This window comes from Aotus nancymaae, unplaced genomic scaffold (assembly GCF_030222135.1).
Source record: "Aotus nancymaae isolate 86718 unplaced genomic scaffold, 86718_ANA_hifiasm-v0.15.2.pri h1tg000025l, whole genome shotgun sequence".
Classification (NCBI taxonomy): Eukaryota; Metazoa; Chordata; class Mammalia; order Primates; family Aotidae; genus Aotus; species Aotus nancymaae.
Genome location: NW_026988438.1, coordinates 40,011,905 through 40,026,947, shown reverse-complemented (window position 1 = coordinate 40,026,947; position 15,043 = coordinate 40,011,905). Strand labels below are relative to the sequence as shown.

General features: G+C 37.4%; 1 protein-coding gene and 1 long non-coding RNA gene across 2 annotated transcripts in view; one reads left to right on the top strand and one right to left on the bottom strand.

The window, feature by feature from the left end:
* Positions 1 to 7,379, bottom strand: part of MACC1 (MET transcriptional regulator MACC1) — a 79,901-nt gene extending 72,522 nt beyond the window's left edge. The window contains exon 1 of the mRNA XM_012437627.2: positions 6,873 to 7,379. The gene's annotated coding sequence lies outside the window, so the exon portion shown is untranslated. The remainder of the gene's footprint in view (positions 1 to 6,872) is intronic.
* On the top strand, positions 7,167 to 10,924 carry LOC105706949 (uncharacterized). Its single transcript, XR_001104969.2, has 3 exons — positions 7,167 to 7,194; positions 7,334 to 7,423; positions 10,869 to 10,924. It is a non-coding gene; the product is annotated as an uncharacterized LOC105706949 (long non-coding RNA).
* The last annotated feature ends 4,119 nt before the right edge of the window (positions 10,925 to 15,043 follow it).

Genomic DNA, 15,043 nt, shown 5'->3' with positions numbered 1-15,043 from the left:
TACTGCACATCTGCAGCCTAGGTTAGGCATCACTGTCCTGTGCAAACCTCTGGCATATTTCTCACATTGTATTATAAATGTTATGTATGTATTTATCACTTTCACTGCTCTATGACTTCTTTTATCCCTATGTACCTAGTACTAAGCAAAATACAGGTCAAATAAATGCTTATTGAATAAATGAATGAGTGATGCTGCTTATGTCATTGTGACCCACATTGATTCCTCACTGCCTTCAGTAAATAATGTGCATGCTCTTTAGGCTGATATTTGAAAATTCTTCATAACTGTATGTGACCTATCCTTTCAGTGTTTTTTTTTTCATATTTTTGTCCCCACTTCCCCAAGTACATCTCTTAGCACAGCACTCAATGAAGAGGGATGGCATCTTTCTTGTTCACTGCCGTATCCAAGAATGCAGCCTCAGAACCTCTCAATAGATAGTCAGAAATTATTTGTTGAATTAATGATTACATAAATTAATTAACTTCTTCAAAAATATTCTGCACTTGCCACTTTCGCATATTTTCTAGAGTTACTGCCTCCAATTTCTGCCTTATTAATTTCCTCTGTCAAGTCTCCAAGGCTTAGTAAAGTTTCGTCACCTATTACAATCATTTTCCAATCTTCCTAGGCAAAACTAAATTCTCAGTACAAATACAGCACTTTTTTGATATCTCTCTCCCATTATGGTGTATGTATGCTCTTTTGATGTTATTTACATAGTAACTACATTCTAAACTTTTGAAAGTTAAGGATTGTAATAATTTGATGTCTCTTTTCTCAGTTTTCTCCCATCTATTACGTCTCAACGGTCCTAGATGGAATAGACTAGACTAACAATCTCTATTTACTAAAACACAAGGATTCCAGGGAATCAGTTTCTTCATCTCTAAAAGAGGTATAATAACATTATCTGCACCTCCAAAAAATTAATTAAATAATATCATTAATGTGCTTGGCACATAGTAAGTACTCAATTGGTACTAATAGCTACTATCAGTATTATCATTATCATTATTGTGATTAACATGATTAATACTAAAGTAAGTGCCTGTTAAATGGAAAAGTCATATAAATAATACGAAAGGAAATGCCTGTCAAATGGAAATGTCACTACCATAGATTGAGAAACAGAATTGATTTCAGATCAAATTTTACACTATATTTTAGCAATGGGAGTATTCCAAACATATCTGAGCCTCCCAAATGCCACAAGCATCTGACTCCCAGTTATATCTGGAAAGATTATTTGATTAGAACATTTGAGATAAACAACTGTGTTGAGAATAGAGAGAAACAGAAACTCTTATTTTGGCTGGGCATATAATGTGGTATAAATGTTTTGGAAAGCAATTTCTCAATATCTCATAAAGTTGAAGATACACATGCCCAGTGTTCAGCAAATCAGTTTTGGAAACATTCACTAGAGTAATTCTTACATTTGGACACAAATAGGAATGTAATAGAATATTTTTATAGCACTACTTCTAATAGCAAAATGCCACACAGCCATGAAAATAAGGTGTGCTATAAGAATCTACATCGAATACATGATTTCCAACGCATTTATACCACATTATATTCCATTTACGGTTTCCATAAAATTTTCAAACATTCAAAACAATACTATAGACTGTTTATAGATATCTTCACATATCCAGCAGTGAAAAGAATAAAAGCATTTACAAAACAAATAAAAGAATAAACAAATACACTGCCGTGATATTGACAAAGATAGGATAGTGGTAATCTCTGAGGTTGAAAAGAGAGAATAGGATTAAGGAGGGTACCTTTTTATCTTTAATATTTTATTTCTTAAACTGGGCGGTGAATACATAAGTATTTGCAATATCTACCTTTGTGTACTATGTATTACATGTATTGGGGAAACATCTAAATTAGGTGCTTTTCCCAGTGGAAATAGAAAACTTACAAAACCCTTCTACCATTCCTGGAAATGAAACATGATGTCTGTTCTCCTGGCTGGGGATGAAGATGCTTTTGTTTCCTCCAAGGAAGACCCCTACAAAGAAGCATCTTATCTCTGGGCAAGGTGGTGGCCATAGTAATCAGGAGAAAACCCCCAAAAGAAAATAAAGCCTAGGAGGAAAGAGTTGGCACGCCCTTTCTCTGCCTTCCCATCCCTGAGTACCCGAAGATTCTTTCTTCAGCTCTCCTTTCCTGGAAACTTGAGTGGGGTAGGAGGAAAAGCAGAGCTAGGTGTCATTTTAATGAAGAGCATATTTGTCTCCTCCATTTCTGACCCTCCCTGATGGCGCTCCAGAATTCCAATCCCACATGATTAACAAGGTAGTTTCCCTTTCTGTTTGAAGGTCCATTCTCCTCTCAATTTCAAATAGTTTCTGAGGTACAAAACTGCATTTCCCCACAAGAACCAGTTCCCTCTTTTTAGAAGGAAGTGCTACTGTCCTTCTCTCAAGCCACCAAGCTTAAAAACTCAAGATGACCAAACAGCAAAGATGGCAGCCTGCTCCTCCATCTGGGAGTTCTGGCCCAGGGAGTTTTCAAATTTCTGTAGGCCAGAGAACACCAGTGGGAATGGCTGGAGGCCCCGGTTGGCAGTTTCCACCCAGTAAAAAGGAACGAGACTGGAGACCTACTGTATGAAGCTGTATGGTCATGCTTTTGTGGAGCAGCTGTGTGCTGTGCTGGGGTACGACTCCCACCCTGGTCTACTCAGCATCTCCAAAGCCCACAGGCTGGAACAACTACAGCATGGAAAATGCCCACCCCTCTCTTTGGGAGCTCTCTATTCAAAAGAAGACATACATTTGGCTAACAATCCTATGGAAAAAACCTCAACATCACTGATCATTAGAGAAATGAAAATCAAAACTACATGAGATACCATCTAACACCAGTCAGAATGGCAATTATTAAAAAGTCAAAAAATAACAGATGCTGGCAAAGTTGTAAAGAAAAAGGAATGTTTATACACCATTGTTGAAAGTGTAATTTAGTTCAGCCATTGTGGAAGATAGTGTGGCAATTCCTCAAAGACCTACAGACAGAAATATCATTCAACCCAGCAATCCCATTACTGTGTATATACCCAAAGGAATATGAATTATCCTATTATAAAGACATATGCACATGTATGATCATTGCAGCGCTATTTATAATGGCAAAGACATGAAATCAATCTAAATGCCCATCACTGATGGACTGGATTTTAAAAAAATGTGATACATATACACTGTGGAATATGACATAGCCATAAAAAAGAAAAAGATCATGTCTTTTGCAGGGACATGGATGGAGCTGGAGACCACTATCCTTAGCAAAATAACACATGAACAGAAAACCAAACACTGCATGTTGTCACTTATGAGTGAGAGTTAAATGAGGAGAACACATGGACACATAAAGGGGAACAACACACACTGGGGCCGACTGGAGGGTGGAGGGTGGGAGGAGGCCAAGGATCAGGGTGAATAACTAATGGGTACTCGGCTTCATACCTGGGTAATGAAATAATCTGTACAACACACCCCCATGACATAAGTTTACCTGTGTAACAAACCTGCATGTGTACCCCAGTACATAAAATAAGAGTTAAAAAATAAAATAAAATAAATAAAAACTCAAGAGCAGCTTGGCTGTCACTATAATTATTATTATTTAGTTTTCTTTTTTATTGAATGACTCCTTCATCCCTTGATTCTTTTCCATTTTAATTCCTACTACTCCTCATTTATTCATGTTCAGCTTATTGAAACCTATTTCCAAGGAGCTCTCCTGGCGTCATGTTCCCTATGCTCTAATCCGCCTGCACACTGTGCCCTGCAGCAACCCCCAAAAGCATGGATTTCCACAGTCAGCTCTTGGTCAGAACCGTTTTGAACCTCCTGCTGTCTAGCAGCTGAAGACTAAATCCCTTTAAAGCTTCCACAACCAACCTTATTCCAGCATTATCATCCAAAATCCCCTAGAATACCCTCCATAGAATACCCAATATCCCTCTTTTCTTTCCAGCTACACATAAAAACAGCCCATTGAATTTCACTTCCTAATTCTTGTGCTTGATATTCCCCCTACTTCAGTGTTTCCCAAACTTCAGGCATTCTGATACCTCATCATGATTTCTCCATTACCAATTGCCACCTGAACTACGTTTTACTTAACATTTTTTTGTAAATTCACTCTTATTTTTGGTAAGATAACTATTTAAAATGTTAATTTTTATTAGTACCATAAATGAAAAAACTGCTATCTATTTTAATAAATAGGCAATAACTATATATAAATGTTATTTTAAGGGAGTAATTTGAGTAATTAAATTAAACCAAGTACTTTTTGATTGCTAACATTTATTGCTTATTTTGTGAGGGTCATAAAGGAAACTCAAACAAGTGTTCAAAGAATTTTAAGTCATATCAAAAACAACAAAACTTATTTCTGAAGAATTGAAAGTAAGTCAAAAAATACAACTTTCTCAATCTGTCCTCTTAACGTTATTGATCAGTCCACATGTTCCCTAAAATCATTTAATGTGCACGAAGTTTAGAAAACATTGCTGTACATGAGACACTTTCATTACCTCTTCCTGCTGATCTCAACTCTGCACATTTTTCCAGGCCTGCCTAAAGTTCCACCACCTCCCACAATGTCCTCTTGAAATTCAGGGCACTGTGACTGCCCCTTCCGCTGGCAGCCTGGGTACGCCTCTCTTCTGTGTTTTAGGAAGTCACTCCACTCTGCTTTTGAGTGTCTCGTATACAAGTTCTCACGTTTATTATTTTTCTGGTCTCCAGTGATTATAGTTCAAAGAAAGGTTAATGGAGGTATCTTTTAATCCCCTGATACTGGGCATCACACCTTCTGTGGAGTGACTCTATGAACAGCATGAATGACTCATGAATTAGCACTTCCTTTCTTTAACTGTTTATGAGGACATATCTCTGCTAGTAGATTCGGATCCCATTGAGAGCGGCACGTGAGTTTCTTCTAACCTCTAGACCCAGCCCAGTGGGAGTATATTGCAGGACTGCTAGAAATCTTTATCAAATGAATAAATGACAGTTCCTGGAGACACTGTACTGTAGGCAGCATTTGACAACCACAACAGAGCTGCCCTTTTAGAAGTATACTGTGTTCAGTGCCTCTGCAGCTTTCCTCCACCTTTGGAGAATTGCAAGTTTCATTCTAACACTACTCTGGACTTGCTGACATAGTGTTTACATTTATTAATATACGGCATATCACGTATAAAACTCTGCACACTCAACTTAAATGCCAGTTGTCATCACCTTCAGTTATCACCAAATATCATAAGGGATGTTTAGTCTTAATAGATCCCTAGCATATCCGTGGTCTTTCAAGAAACAATTCTCTAAAAACTCAACAGACATGTCTTCAAGTTCAAAATCAGTATAATTCCAAAATGTCTTTTGTCCTCCAAATTAGCGAATAAATTTTAAGATAAGACGGTATTTAATAAACTTTGCCTTGGTAGTTTTAATTATCTCTAAAACACAAATAGATAAAAATATTCTATTTATAAATTAGCTACAAGGAAGGTGAGAAAACTGGAATACATTTGCTTCAAGTTTTAAAAATGAGTCATAACAAGCTTTCAAGCAAATTGTAACTAATTGTTATGACTTAACTTCTTGATTCTGTACACTACCCATGAAATCATATTAAAAATCACTACTATAAATAAAAGATAGTAATGTAATTAAGTTAAGGGGGATATAAAAGAATCACCACTGAGGTCAAGACAACTTTAAGAATATACCTGAAATGCACCATTGTCACCTAGTAATTGCTATGTAAAAACCAGACACTAACATAGGTAAGTCAATATCAATCCTAAATTAGACCCACTGAATATAGACTCAAGACATGTTTAGGGAATTAGGAAGACCTTTAATAAATGGAAAGCATTGAAATGTTCACTACATGCTTTTTGATCTTAAAAATAAATAAAGATTTTTAAATCTATTTTTATTAATTGTGGTTAAAAAAAAAACATACAATTTACCATCCTGACCTTCTGTAAGTATTTACACTTACAAATTGTAAGTTCAATAGTATTAAGTATATTTAAATTGTTGTACAATCTCCAAATGTTTTCATCTTGTAAACTGAAACTCTATATTCATTAAACAACTCTCATTTCTCCCTCCCCAAGCACCCTGGCAACTACCATTCTACTTTATTCTACTTTTCATTTCTGTGAATTTCACTACTCTAAATACCTCACGTAAGTTGACTCATCCAGTATTTGTCTGTTTCTTTGATATTTTCCAAGCTTAACTGAAACTTAATTAGGACGAAGCCAAGTTATACTCCATCACTTATTGCCTAACTACCTATTCAGTACAAAGCACTGTGCTAATTTCATGCTATTGACCTAATGAGGTAGGTTATGCACACTTTACAGATGAGGAAACTGAGACTTTGCAAGGTGAAACATCTTCTCAATGGCCACAGTGGGGTTCTGATTGCAACTTTATCTAACTTCAAAATACAATCTTTTTAACACATCTGTATGCTTTTTGAAATTTTTAAATTTTTCAGGGGATTTCAGCCGTCTACATATTTGAAACAACTCAGAATCTTTTGTTTTTGCCTTTGATGGTTAATGTCACATGGGTTCCTCCTTTTTAAAAATAAACTACTTTATTCTAAACCATGTCTCAAGGTATTCTATTCTGTCTTGAGGTTTATTCTAACACATGTTCCATAAGCCCACAGAATACCACTTACTTTCCCTTTATTTAAGCAGGCTTGATTTGTTAAGCAGTTGGTTTGTTAAATTTATCTGGAAATTATATAACTACCTAGTGAGTACCACGTATCAATAGTGAAAGGAATATTATTTGTTTAAAAGTAACACTTACATTTGTGGAAATGAGCCCCAGCTTCTTCAGTTCAGACACATGGTTTTAGTGAATAGAAGTCACTCTACCAAAATCAGGTACTCTTCAAACATGCCTTGCTCCGTAGGTAGGCAGGCACCTGCACCCCTGCTTCCTGAGCCACCTGGGACTTGAAGTTCTACCAGTGTGGCTCCAAGACTGCCAAACCAGAAACCCCGAAAGGCAAGAGAACTACGATACCCACAATTCAGGCTCCTCACCTGAAACCAGAAGAGGGTGTTTGGCTAGAGTTTCACCCTAAGAAGAAAGGAGAGGCAGGTGGAAAAGCAACTAAAAAAATCAGGTGGGAATATCTAAGAACAATCTGTAAATGTAATCCTATCTCTATGAAAGGAAATAAAATTGGTTTAATGTTTGCCAAGGAATAAGCCTCATTGTTGGCAATAACTAAAAAATCTTTATGCAAACAAATCCTCATGCAGCCAGAACCTGCCCCACCAGATTCTCTTTCGGTGATTCAGAGCTGAAGGCACTTCACTGCCCTGTGAAACAGGTGAATGAAGGCTTCCTGGGTTAGTGAAGGTGTCTAATTAGTTCCCCCTACATCAGCACTGTGATTGTCACTCAAAGATGCTATAGACACAATGGAGGCTGTTTGACATTTCATCTTCTAAAATGCTCTGGATTTTTAAAAGAGCATTTTAAAATGTAAGCAAGAATAAACTTTTATTGATATTTTCTTCCATTTTACTTTCCATTTCCGTGTTTTGTGTTTTCCTTCTGTATATTTCAGTATTATTTTGTTCAAAATTCAAGAAAGAGAAAATTAGGGGAAAGGGGAAAAAAGTAAAACGTAGTAAAATGAAATGTGCAATAATTGCTTCACTTTTTTTGCAACATCAGCAACAGAATGTTAAAAAGAAATTATGCTTCTCAATTTGTTCATACAGCGTCTCTCTCTCTCTCTCTAGCCTATTATTTCCTGTTAGACACATTCCAGAAAAATGAATAGAGACAAGCCCTGACTTGGTCTGGGTTCAGAAACATAATAGAAGGATTCATCTAAAGTAAGGAGATGGCAGAATGGTGACAAAGAAAATGTTTCCTTTCCCTTTTCTGCACTTTCTCTCCTAAGGTTCTAAATGCCCCTTTCTCCTTAATGCATCCCAGGGCTTCATGCCGCCCAAATCACCAAATCCACCCAGATTCCCTTTGAAGTTTCCCCTTGAGTCATCCCACAATCCATACTGAACTGTTCTGTTTCTCTTTGTCACAGGTTCCTCAACTCTCTACTAGAGCCTAGTTTTCCTTTATGTCATTATATTCCTTCCAAAACAAATGGTTCTTAATTTCCCCAAACCCTACAGGTGGCATTCTGCATGCTGTTTCTCCTCTCTGAAATCATCTTTGCTCATTTTTAATGTTCAGACTTTTTTTCAAAGCTCAATGAAAAACACTCTTCACCAAGATGCCCTCCTCAGTCTGCCTTAATCTGAGTTGTTCTCTTCCTCCTTATCAATTCCATAATATTGTATCTGCTCCTCTCATAACACATTGTATATCTCATTTCATTGGTTTACGTGGGGGTGTGTGTACATATGCAGTCTTACATTCCTATTTGAAGGCAAGACCTTATTGTATCTCCACCTCATTAACTCATTAATGTACATGTAGATGTTTGTGATAAACAATCAATGCATAAAATAACTGAGATACTAACTCTGAGGTGTGTGTGTGTTAATACCTAATGCCATCTTTCTCTCTCCCAGAAAACATTTACATTTAAAGAAATCTCTAAATGCCATACATAAATACTGTTATCAGAATCACCCTGCAGTCTAGTCTGGTGTGGCTTTCACAGCTTTTATTTACAGAAAGGCAAGGTGTTAAATCTAGCAATTCAACACTTGACAGTACCCAAAATGAAAGCCCTATTAAGTCAGCACTCATGGTTTTACCACCTCCAATCCCTGATGTGCACTTGCTTTCCTAACAGCTTCCCAAGGACTGGGCTCCCTAGAGTCCTCAGTCTCATGGTCTTGGAGACCTGGCCCTACGTCCATCTATGATTTTTTATTATCAGCATTTATGGATCCCTTCCCCTATTATCTAATCTACTGGCTCTAAAGATTGAACTCTGTTCTTTGGACTATTTAAATAGTTCTTAACCACTGATGTCCTTCACCCAGGGAAGGGAATTCTTTTAACAGTTGCTAGTTCCTCATACCTCTGCCTCTACGGGATTCTCCTGGTCCTCAAATGCTCTGCTGTGTCTTCTAGCTGTCAGCCACTGTGGAGAAAGTGAACCTTCTAGATCCTGCCAATTCATAAAATGAGTTTTGTGTGGACCATCAGACAAAAAGGCTGACTGGTGAAGGTGACTGTTGTCTGGAAAGTTCTCCCAGATCTCCTCTACTTATTTCGTAAGGACCGGTGGCCCCTTAGCCTACTGGTGTGAGCATCACCAGCTATGTAAAGTTGAGCCGTTAGCTCATCCTCAGCACATGGCTCAGGATCACTTTCTTAAGAAAGTCTCTTCTGACCTCCTTATCCCTACCATGTTTCTTGTACTGACTTATGCAATGGTCACAACCAACATAGAAGCTGAAATTCCAGTGACTAACTGTCCTAGCTGCCCTTGTAGATCAGGAAGAGGCAAAGCAGTTAGAATGGCAATCAGACACAGCTCTCTGGGGCCAGGAATTAGGAACTGGTGACATAAAGAAAGAGGGACAGAAGAGAACACACTCTATGGTGAGCAAGGCAGCTGTGCAAACAACATACTGTTCCGGATGTGACTGTGGTGGCTGTGGGTACAGGGTCCAGGGCTCATGGTATTGGTCATGCAAATTGTGGTTCCTAGGCCTTAGCAGAAACAATGAACCTATTCAGTGATATTATTTTGGCTGCTGCTCTGGCTTCATAAGCCATGTGCCCAATTCTTCAGCAATTCTGGGATTGGAGTTCGGTGTGTTGCTCTTCAGTTTAGATCTGCCACAGTCATTTGATGTTGCTTGAAGCTAAAAACTCTGAGTGATTCATACCTGTCACACAGCTCTTACCACATTGTCACTACCTACCTGATTAGATTTAGACTCCATCAGATCAAGGACTGGATTTTATTTATCTCTAAATATCCTAAATCTCCACAGTGCCTGGCTATAGTACATATATATTTTGACCTAAATTGAATGGATCAATAAAATGAGGAAGTCTTGCTTAAAGTTCCTTCTAACTTAAAATTTGTCTGACCACATGGAAGCTGTCAGGTTGCTCATGAATGCAGAGGTAATATTTTTCCCTTAACTAGAGTTAGAATTTAGACTCTACCCCTTCCCTCTATCTCAGAGGGAACAGAGTTAGTCATTTTCTCCACGGGAGAGGGAACTCACACACAAGCTATTGTTTGTTATCTAATAATCAAAAGAGTTTTTTTTTCCCTTCTTTTTTTTTGTATCTTTTAGTGTCCTGTATCATATGTTAAAGTCACTCATGTTCGGCCTCTATAATACAAATACACCAGAAACAATGATAGGAAACAGCATATTCCCCCACATGTTCAGATTTTTCTCAGTATGACATTATCTTGGAAAGAGAAAGGCCACATTTGCAAGCTTAGAAGAAAGTTCCCCCTGGAGTTTTTACTCTGTCCTGTTTCAGTATGTATTGACTCTCAGAACCTGGGCGGCTATGACATCCGTTTTCTGGGTCACTTTGTCCCTGAGTCATTATCATCCTGCAACTTTCTGAAAACATTTGACTATGCCATTTACAAGCTAATTTCAGCGAACAGCTTAAATCATAGTAAAATGTTAGGGCCAGAGTAAATTTAGGTCACAATGATTTTATTTCCCTAGATTAAGAAAGAGAGCCAAGTTGTTGTAACAATTTCATAGTTTCCTTCATTACATCTTTTTGGAGCTTTACCCAACCATAAGATGAATCATCCATAAATTGACCCCCACAAAGCTGTGGTTTAGACGTTCATCACTGTTTTCTTTCATTTGTTGCTTTCAGGATAACGTGCACAGAAATATGGGCCAACTCTTCACATGAGCACAAGATATTTCCATGCTACCTTTTTGCAAGTAATCAACAACAGAGAGAGCTCTGTGCAGTTTTCACTGGAATGCCTATGGATTACTTGTGTCATAACTGTAATCTAAAGAGTTGTCCATTTGTTGAATCCTCCCTATTTATATCGGTAGAATTGCCACTATCAAACCAAGATCATTCTTTGGAAAGATCTTTAGCTGTCTTTATATCAACTTCTCTGGAGCTTATGTGATTTTCCAGAAAACTTCCAAGACATAATTTTGTCCCTAAGTCCCATGAATATGTAATATTTTGTGTCTCTCTATTAAAATAGCACTTTTGTGCATTTCATTAACAATATATGTGTTTGTGTCGGTGTGTGGACAAGCATATCAACTACTTCACCCATTTTAGTGGAAAAAATAATTTACTCTGAGTTTCTAGAATACCAGATAGTAAGTAAGTTCTGTGAGAATGGAATATCAATGTTTAATTATATTCTATAAAGCTCACAATCTAGAAACCCAAGACAAGGGGGTGGCAGACATTCCTAATTCATTTCCAAATATGTTTAGATAATAGACTTCATTATATATGTATAAATTTCTTACACATTTTACACAAGAGAATGTCAAAATTTTAAAAAATATTAACATCTATTCACATACTGCTATGTTCTGTGGACACCATCCGTGGGAGTTTACAGGAGTAGTTAAATATTTCTGACAATTGGAAACTCTCTAAGAAAGAAGCAGTACATTTTATATCCTGGGAATGTTCTCTTTTATTTTGCATGCTTCTAATAAGTATTATACCACAGTGAGCTCTATTCTCTAACTTGAGATTAAAAGGTTGAACACAGAGACACAGACAGGTTCACTGACAAGGGGCCAAATCCCAAAGTTCTCTGACATAGAAGAGGAGTGCTTTAAGTTACCCATCCAATACCCCGTAAGAATTTCCACCTCGGATGATGGAGTCTGCATGAGGCTGGCTTCTTACATTCTCACACATTCTTTTGGTGCTAATATATTCATTCTAACTGTATTAGCTTTCAATTGCTGCTGCAACAAATTACTACAAATTTAGTGGTTTAAACCACATGAATTTAATGACTTACAGTTTTGGCAGTTAAGAGACTGCCACAAGTCTCACTGGGTTAAATTCTAGGTGTCAGCAGAAGCACACTTCGTTCTTTCTGGAGGCTCTAGGGGGAGAATCCATCCTTTTGCCTTTTCTGTCTTCTAGAGGCTACCCACATTTCTTAGGGCAGATCTCTGTTTCCCTCTTCAAAGCTAGCAGCAGCAGGCTGCATGTTCTCATGTCATATCTCTGATCCTTCACATCTTTCTCACTGACTATAGCCAGGAAAGCCTCTCTGCTTTGAAGGACTCATTATTACATTGAGGCCACATAGATAATCTGGATCAGCCCCTCCCCACCCCCCATCTCAAGGTACAGACCCTTAATAACAACAACAAAGTTCCTTTTGCTATGTCAGTAACATATTTACACATACCAGGGATTGGGGCGAGGACATTTTGGAGGGGCCATTGTTCATCTACCATACAGGGTTACTTCCTCAGGAAATTCTCCATATAATATTCTAGGTTGCAGTTGAATCCTGTATAGGCTACACATTAGGGAAAAGAGAGTTCCCTGATTTGCTACAGGGCCTGTGTTAGCATAAGATGTATGACTGAAGAAGCATAAAGAAAGGCATGGTGTCCCCAAAACGTCACCTGCCTCTGGGCTGTCACCTATTATTTCATTATGATAAGATGATTCAGTTTCAAACATGGTTTGCTCTCAAGAACAATTAAATTAGTTAAACAAGATGATATTAAAACAGAAATACAACTTAGAGGGATTGCTATGGCAAGAATTCATCAATTGACATTTTGGCAAGGGTAAGTTTACGAACAGAGCTGAGTGGGGAAGGATAAGGGGAGAACTAAATGGAGGAATATTTATTTCCAGGAATAAATGCAGGAATCTGCTTCCATCAGAAGGAATTGCCTCTCACACACGGGTCCTTTCTACTGAAAGAGCCGAGCCACAGATACAATTTTCCATGCCTGGTACTATATGACTCCATTGCCCCGACTCACCACAGATAATTGACCACAGCTCACTGGGTGGAAATTTGATGCTCACACCCAAACTGACCATCTTCAACTAGATCAGGATTTTAAAATTGTAATGAAAGTAATGGCAAAAAACCTCAACTGCTTTTGCACCAACCTAATTGTCCAGTTTGTGGATCATTAATCAATTTACCAACATTTTTAAGTGAAATAGAATAAATTGAAATAGAATGGAATGCTTTCTGTCTTATTGTGGCACTTATCCTGGTATTGCAATACTCCAGAGTTTGTACCTCTACTTGAAGCTTTCTGCTTGCATGCCAAAGAAAGATAATTTGATTGGTTGGTTAGTGGTTACTATCCCATATAAAAATATCCTAATAAGACATAGCTTTCATGCTAGATTATTTTATAATAATAGATGAAATGAATAGAGTAGAACAGATCAGAATACATTGAACTAAAAAGGGTCAGTGTTGTTTCATGAACTGTTCATTCTAATGTGTATGTGAGTATATGTGTGTGTAGGGGTGGGTTGGGGGGTGTGTTTGAGTGTTGAATCCAATATAAAGTAGTTTACTTTCCGTAGGCAAATTTGAAAACCACATAGTTAGACAGCAGGCTTATAGAATAATCTAGCATGAAAGCTATGTCTTATTAGGATATTTTTATATGGGATAGTAACCAACTAACGAACCAATCAAATTATCTTTCTTTGGCATGCAAGCAGAAAGCTTCAAGTAGAGGTACAAATTCTGGAGTACTGCAAAACCAGGATAAGCACCACACAAAGACAGAAAGCATAAACTACAAACTAGTCAAAAGTATTCTGCTGTAGCAGAGAGCAGCAGGGTGGAAGGCTGGTGATTGGCAGTGACAGTAGAAACAGACAAGAGATGGAAGCAGAATAAGAGATAAGCTAGTCATAGGAAAGGTAGGATCCCAGAATGAGGCAGTATTAGACACACATTTCCAAGAGCAAGGCAAGATAAGCTGTAAGTCATTCTCACATTCAACATATACTTACTGACTGCTTACTGTGTGCCAGGGGCTATTCTAAGAGCTGGCTATATTGCATTGAAGAAAATAGACAAAAATCTATGGTTTTATGACACCTACATCTTAGAGGATTGTACTAAGGGTTATATTCTAAACTATATTTAAGCTCTTCCTGAATGTACACGTGTTAGTGACTTATCGTGCTTCCTAAATATGTTCTCCATCCTTTCAACACACCTTCATTGTTTTTATTTCTTGCAACATGAAATAACCTAATGAATGTGGCCCAAGTAAAAGTTAATTGTTGAGAGTTTTGCCTAGGGCCAGTTCTAAATATAGAAAAGTCCTATTTTAGTGAAAGTAAATCAAGAGCTTATCTCATCTTGTGGATGGCACTAGGTCCAGAAAAGAAGAATGAGCTAAATTAAATAGAGCAAAACTCTCATCATTGTTTCTCTACTCATCGCAGAATTTATTTATTCATTAATGTTCCAATAATTGATTCTTTATAAGGAGCCAAGAATTACTTATTAGTCAAAATTTGCCTAACTCTGTAAGCAATTCTCAAGGCATATCCCTCCTATCTTTTTAAGAAATATTTAATGTCAAGTATCTGTTGGGTTTTTAGTATATTTTACCTCTTCCTCTTATCTGAATCCTTCCTATCCATATATCTCTCCAATCTCCTCCATTTTTTAATAATAACAAACATTATTTACATCTCTCTCAGGCAACTATGATCATCTTTGCTCCCTATTACTGATCAATGTTTTGACAGAATCTCTTCATTACACTTGCTGTTCATTATCTTCTCAGTCCTCAGCCCTTTGTAATCTGAATTCTCCCTTCATCAAGCTCTCCTTAGGGCCATTTTTCTAAATTCAATGAATTTTTTTCAATCTTTATTTTTCTTGATTTCTCAGCAGATGCTCAAACTTATCAGAATGGTCTAAATTGTGCTACAGATGAAAAAAAAAGAAACAAACAAAAAACTTCCAAAATCTCAGGCTCACGACATCAGATATTTCTTTCTTGTTCAATTTGCCTGTCCACTGAGAAGTGGTGGGAGGA